Below are 7,626 nucleotides of genomic sequence, written 5' to 3' on the forward strand. Positions count from 1 at the left end.
CGATTTCTATTTGTTCCCGAGAAATAATTCGTCGGGCTGCGTTAACGCGGCTCCGGCTGCTTTCAGCGAATTACCGCAAGGAGGAACTACGCGCGATTCACGATGGACTTCGAGTATTCTTGCGAGAATCGACGGAGGAAGTACGGGAGCGCGGACATTCGCGGCATTCCACGCGATCGCGAACAAATAATTCTGATGGACTTCGACGGATCGTTTCGTGGAACTCGGTTTTTTCGAGGCTGTTGTTTCTCGATGAGAATTTGTCGTCGAAAGACGTGTTACGTATACGTGGCTACTACCAGGTTGCTTCGTAATTAAACGAAAGCGCTGCGCACGCGAGACAGACGCCCGTTCTGTTAACCCTTAGCACTCAAATTGTTGTAACACCTTCCAAAATTATTTTTATAAATATCACCAAAGCTTAGATTGAAGTATTTGCTGAAAGTGTAATTGTTATATGAGTCACGAGACTCGATTTCATATGCATAGAATGAATTTAAAATATAAAATAAAAATACCAGAAGCTAAATTATTTTATAGATTTGGAGTTGAAATATCTTCGAGTGCAAAGGGTTATGTTTGAACGACTCTTGGACGATTATCTGAACTCGTTACGTTCTCTCTATTCTCAGATACTATATCTAGATTGAATACAGTCAAATCGGATTCATTAAAAATACGAAACACGTTTCGAATACCTTAATTTTAAATATATAAATTAAGGACGTGCGAAGAACGAAGGGTTCGAGGAAAAAATAACGCGATTATGCTGCTTGTTTTTGGCAAAATTGCCGAGTTCGCGAATGGTGTTAACGAGATGAACAGTGATGTTGCGAGGACCGGCATAAAGGGAAATGGATGATCGCGTGAGCGACGCGGGCCTGGTTTTTCTCGAAAATGACGCAAGCCTTTGTAATCCGGCCGGATCACGAGATTATGAGGCCCCGAGTCAACGGAACGTGGAAGTACAAGACGCGTTGCATAACGATTGCGGCAATGCGCGCCGCGTTGTTTACCGTCCGCATGAACATCGAGAAACGTTCAATTAATGTCCCCGCGCGTCACGGGTCGTACGGTTTTGACATAGGGGAAATAGAAAGCGGCCGGGGTTGCATAAATTCGGACAAGCTTCATTTTTTTTCTTCTTCTTCTCTTCTCCTCGCCACGAATCCGATCGATCTCATTGCAAACTCGTCCGACGCAAGAAAACTAACAAACCAGTCCGCCGCGCGCACGTCCGGTTTCTGATGTTTCCCTTTCGCAGTCGGCCAACGCGGCCAGAACCGTTTCTGCGAATCAGATTTTTACCAAGCCGACTCTCGATCGACCGTTCATTATATACCACGAGAGTCTGTTTACTATAAAACGATGTACACGTCCGCGCGGTTTCGTGCACGGATAGTTGGCCAGACGTCGATCGGAAATGGAAATCGAATATTTCCAAATCGATAAGGGTACGGAATATTCTCTCCGGAGTTCTACACGCCCGGCTGTCGTTTCTTAATTGATGCAGAATGTGTTTGCTTTGCATAAAGACTAATCGATCGTTATACAGCGCCGACGTCGATTGCGCAACGCTCCTTTCGTTTACTTTTTTTTTCTTTTTCGCGATTGCCGACCTCGTTACACAAGATTATCGACATTTTCATTCATAACGGTGATTTTCTTGCTGCTCGTTCTCATGAACTTTCGCGGCGGCGCACACGTACGGATCGAATCCGGACGACGAAGAGAAAAAAAAGAGCGCCGAACTACACGCCGCGTCTGTATTGAACAACTGTTTTTTCGCCGCAGAAAGAGTGACCGGCGGCTTCGCGGTGATTAGCCAATTTCACAAGACAGTGACATTGGCGCGCGTTTCATCGTGCCGGCTGCGCAACGAGGCCATTGTTCTGCGCTCTGATACTAATTACAGTCATTAGGCTCGCGCCTGGTATTAGCGCAGGTATCGTTGACCCTTCGTTTTCCGCTGCTCGGTTGTTTTACGACCTCGGTGACGCGCGGCCTGGAAAATCGTGCCGCGGAATTTATGGCGATCCGTGGCACAGATCTAGGGACGTACCTATGGGATAGACACGTAAGAATAGATCTTCCTATTCCTTTCCCTTCCACGAGATCGTTTCTCGATCATTTCCCGTCGTTTTATTTTTATTTATATTGAATTAAATCTACAACTGGCTTCCTTGAGCTAACCACCAAAATTATGACTTGCATGCGGTAAATCAATAGAGTTGCCGCTAACATCACCTGTGATGTTCCTTCTTTAACTTATTTCTGCAAGTCGGTTGGTTTGCTCCTTTTCAGTCCTTCTGTTTTGCGGTCTGTTATTCGTTTCTCGCGTGCTGTGGTGAATTTTTCTATCTGTTCTTCGATATCATACGTACCCAAATCTTTATGTAGTGAATCCGAAGTGATGTACCATGGAGCGTCAGCAATAGTTTTCCCAGTGCTTTGTTCTGGAACACCGCAGAACGTTCGCTATCGCTTAGCGATCTTACCTCACGAAATTTCCCTGAAACGAGCCCGATTCCCGATCCGCGGGAATTCCTGACCGCATCCAGAGCCCGATTACGGCCTGACCCGGTCTTGCGTCACCGTTTCCTCGTCGCCCCGATCTTTTTCTCCCGTTTCCGACTCGTTTTGCTTTCACCTCGCGTCGAACGCAATCCCCCGTATCCGACGTCGGCCCGCTAGACGGATTCTGTCATCTCTGCGGCGAGCCGGAAGCATTGCGATCGGCAAACGGGTTTCGGTGTCCTCGAGCGAACCGCGCGCGCGCGCGCGGCTAGTTACCGCCGTGCCACGCCGGTTAACCATTGCCGTATACACCAGGGACAATTGATTTTTATTGCCCGCTCGTAAAACCGTTTGTTCGCCGTCGGTAGAGTTCATTGATTACCGAACCGCCTTGCTTCCTCGCCGACATACCAGGCTGCTAAACGACGCTGGAACGATCGTTGCGAAAACGATGACCGATATTTGCTGGCCTACTGCGCTGCTGCTCGCTCGTAAACTATACATCTTTGCGATTTTCCCGGCGTATACGCGCGTCGTTATTCCTCGTTACGGGGCGAGCGTAACGCGACGGGCTCCTTATCTTTTTTCCCAAATGACACTGAATAAGTATGAACGGCTGCGGGTCGATTAGAAATGGCCCGAAAGTGACGGGTAATGGACGGCGGTGATTATGGATGCTCGTTAATGGTTCGGTAGTAATTGTACGGGACTTTGATGTGATCGTAACTTACCGTAATGTAATCAGAAAGTGATCAAGGGTGACGAGAAGTGGCCGGGTATGTTCTCAGATGAGCTGAGATGATCTGACTGGATTTTGGGTGATGAGAGATGACTGAAGGATGACCGAGGATCTTCGAGGATGAGTGTAAGATGGCCGTGGGTAATCGTGGATGAGCAGGGATGATCGGAAATGGCCGAGGTTCCGCACAGATGGCGTCACAAGTGATCAGAGATCGACACAGATGATCACGAATACTGTCATTATTATTATTATTGTTCTTAATTATTAATACTATTATTTTCAATTATTATCTTTTGCTTTTCTCTGTTATTTCATTTATATCCATTATCTTTACTTTTTCCTTTCCATGTATTTCTCTCGGTCGTTTGTAAATCCTTTTTAAAGCCAGGGTATTTCCCTGTTTATATATATTAATAAATATTATTATTATTAAATTTTTATAATTGGTTACATGATGAGCCAATGACGAGGTCACCGAAATCAATCACAGACGACCATAAATGGCCTGGCAACGAGGTCCGAATAGCTCGGACCTCTGCCGAAAACTAAGAATTTTTGGCTGCGCTCCTTCCATTTAAATACCTGCACCGACGGTCTCCTCTCTCCTGACCACTGAAATCTGTCCACCATTTCTCCATCTCCATGTCTTGACATCACATTCGTCGGTGCCCTATTCGCTAATCCCAAATATTAATATGAGTCTGTATCTGAGCGAAATGTTTAACACTCGTTTGACTTTGATAAAGTTTCGGAAAGAAATTGCAAGAATTTTCCAAAGTCTGATAAATAACAAATTCAAAAAGGGAGAAGAAATAAGAAATGAAATTGTTGTTTAATAAGTATATTAAGAAAACTGTCTTTTCAACAATAGCCAACAAGTTTATTGTAGCAAGCTTTATAATTAAAGACAGAGTCTAAACGAATTTTATTTTCTCACTCTTACGAGCCAATGCACACCGATGCATAAAATATCACTGCTCGTTAGGTTTAGTGTTAATAAATAAACACGGCATAACGCATTTCCGAACGGAATGTGTTGTGATTGACCGCCGATTTCACCGGCTCAAAGTACAATCTGCACGATGCACTGCCGATAACAGAAGGTTCGCCGAATAAATTTGCGAGGAGACGTTGCTTTCTCCGCGCGCAGTTCCAACGACCGTAAGAAAAATCGCGCCGCTTACGCGAGCCGGGCGCGCTTGTCGATCTCGATCGGCCTGGGCCCCCGGAATTTCCGGCGCCGTTTCTCGATCGAATTTCAACGACGCCGTCGGCGCGTTGCGTCGTCGCCTCGGCGTGTTGCGTTTACGCGAAGGGGGGGCAGACCGCCGCCGCGCGGTGCGTGTGTGTATGGCCACGCGGTGAAAGTGGACGCGCGAGAGCCATTGTGCGGACGTTTCGCGGAAAGACAGAACTTCCCGGTCTTCCGATTGCGCAACCGGACGGACCAGTTTTTGGCGAGCGGACAGACGAACCCGGGGCCCCGGCTCCCCCGGTTGTAATCGAAAGCGAAAGGGGGCACACCGGGGCCGATCTCCGGGTCTTGTAACCCGGCTTGGACACGGTTGATCGCAGAAAAATGACCCCTCATCCCTTTCACGTGGTCCCCCCGGGGCGACGAAAACCGAGGCGAGGATCGAGATCGACGACCGGGGCGTGACTTCTCTCCTGCATTTTTCTCTCTCTCTCTCTCTCTCTCTTTCTCTCTCCTCGTCCGGCGATCGCCTGACCGCCAAGCCGCTTTCGTTTTCTACCGTGCGAAACTAAATCAAAAGAGGCTGCTGCCTCGGAAAAGGAAATTCACCGCGCTCGCGAATTTATTTTTAGAACCAAATCTAGTACTGTATAAATACTATATAAATATTTACACTTTTATTTTACGACCTTCATTGTAAATGTACAAAATTGATCCGTAAAGAAGCTAACAGATAACTCCGTAGTTGGCTTCCTGGCCAGGTAAACAACCTACGAGATACCTCGTAGTTGGCAGTCAACGTGTTAATTAGGAAAGAAATAAATTAATTTATGAGCACCGGTTTTTACGGTTTTGTGTTACGATAATGAGGCGGTAAACGCATCAACCGTGCTGTATTAGGCACTATTATACGCGATCGTTTATCGCGTCGATTACGAACGGAGGCAGGACTCGAGGGAAAACCCGCACGGTAAACGAACGCCGCTTAATTAGGAAGTTCATTGCGATGTTACGTAACAGCCTCGACGAGCCGATCGACGTTAATTCGCACGGCTATACGTCGGCTCGCGCGATCGAGATCGTTTTCGAGATACGTTCGTCCTGCGAGTAAATCATATCGACGTCCTTACGCGGAAGCTCGCGGATTTTGACCGATGCGGCCGCGTTGCGTAAAGGAGGAACAGATTCGAAAGCAGAACTTGTCTGGATCGAGGATCGGAATTTGATTATTTTTAATCCGCTCGCCGCGAGCGCAGGTGCGGGTTTACGCGAACTGTCTAATGGGAATTTAATATCGATTCGCCGTGGATTCACCGTGGACCGGTTCGCCGACGGTTCTCGCGTCGGACGAACGCCTGCGTGAACTCTGCCGTCTTCCGAAGGAAAGGATTAACGGACGGAACGTTATTAATAGACGTCGCGAAATAAAACTCGTCCGCGTCGAATGGCAGAAATAGAAGACGGGCAAGAAAGACGTAATTATCTCTCGGATAATCGGAAGAAATTGCACGCGGTAACGTCGACGTTGCGAAACGCATCGAATCTACCACAGTTTTAAGCAACTCGCTCGTTTATGGTCGACTCGTCGGAATTGCATAAAATCCCGCGGTCTAGATATTAAACGTTTCGCCGGGTCCGACTATGAAAAAGTGTGGCAGGTGCGTAGAGAGTTCACTTGGTTACGTAAAATTGTCTCAGGATTTAACGAGCGAGTCGATCGAACCTCTTAATTTAATTAAAGCCTACCGACTCGTCCGCGCGGTATCGCAAACTAATAACGGCACTACCGCCGACAACTTCTTCTTTATTTCCTCCCGTCTCCGCTCGCTCGCTCGCCGCGCGGCTCTAACGGCGGTTTCGACAGACAAGCTGCATAAGCAGCGGCAAGAAAAATGCTCGGCGAGATTGAAAACAGCACAACAATCTCGCTGACGAGATAATAACTCGGAGAGTTCCTTGGCGTGGCGGTGTTTTCCCGGAGATTGGGTTCGCGGCGTGTCAGATCGTGAACGCCGGCTGATCCGGATTAGCTGGATACATATAATGTGGCCGAAGGGTCGGGCGGAACTTGATTTATAACGAGCGCGCTTATTAGTCCGTCGGCCGGACAAATCTGGATCAGGTCCGAGCGGTGCTTATCCACCGATCCTGTTCCTGTATCGGTAACGGAGAGAATGCGGCTGCGGCTGCGGCGCGCGCGCGCGCGCGAGGCAAGTATTCGAGACGCATCGCGCGCACCGATAAGATCGGACACGTTCGCGAGTCGCATAAACGCGAGCGCGCTCCTGATGCAACCCGGTGTGTTGTCCCTCGGAACACGGTTTCCGCGTCTTCGCGTTACGCAACCCCCGGGGCTGAACCAGTTTCTGGACAGGCCCACCTTTGTGCCGTTTCGTACGTGTGCAGCTGGCCCAGCCAAGAACAATGGCTTGTCTTGTTCCGGCTACCGTTGCCGTGAAAGCTGCGTCGACCTACGCGCCTCGTCGACGAAAGTTCCACCGTCGTCGATGGTGTTGTCCGGATTCCGCTAAAAAATTCCGGCCGGAGCGATCCTCGCTGATCCGCCGACAGGGTCCCCGAAATCGACGCGAGAAATTCTTTGCGAGCGTCGCCGTGTTTTCCGGCCTTTCCGTGAAAGTTTCTCGGTCGGAACGGATTTCGAGAATTCGGACGAGCGCTTCCGGCGACTGCGCCGCATATAGACGCGGCTTAAACAAAGAGATCGGCGAACGTGGAATTACAATTCATCGGGCGACGATACGGATGCGGTCGCCTCGACCTCGCAGGTCCTTCGATTGCGTAAAACCCCGGCTCGGCCAATTTCGGCCGCTCCGACGGCTTTTGTTGGGACGGGACGCGACCGTGGGGCCAGCGAAAGTCCGGAATAAATGGGCTCCCTTTTGTGCACGGTTCGCCGATCGAATAAGTACACCGGGAACCTGCCGTCGATTCTTGCGACAGACGATCACCTAGCCGCGCGAGTCGTTTTATTTCGCTCTCGGTGATTGCGGTGCTTATCGCGTTAAGTAATGGCTTCTTGGCGATTATCGCTGGAAATTGGTCAGGGCGAAATGCGCCGGCTAAAACGCGTTGCATCCTCGAACCATCCTTCCTTCGCAACCAAGTTGATTACCTGTTCAATCCCTCAAATCTACAAACACTTAAACACTGC

This window comes from Augochlora pura, chromosome 3 (genome assembly GCF_028453695.1).
Source record: "Augochlora pura isolate Apur16 chromosome 3, APUR_v2.2.1, whole genome shotgun sequence".
In the NCBI taxonomy this organism is placed as follows: domain Eukaryota; kingdom Metazoa; phylum Arthropoda; class Insecta; order Hymenoptera; family Halictidae; genus Augochlora; species Augochlora pura.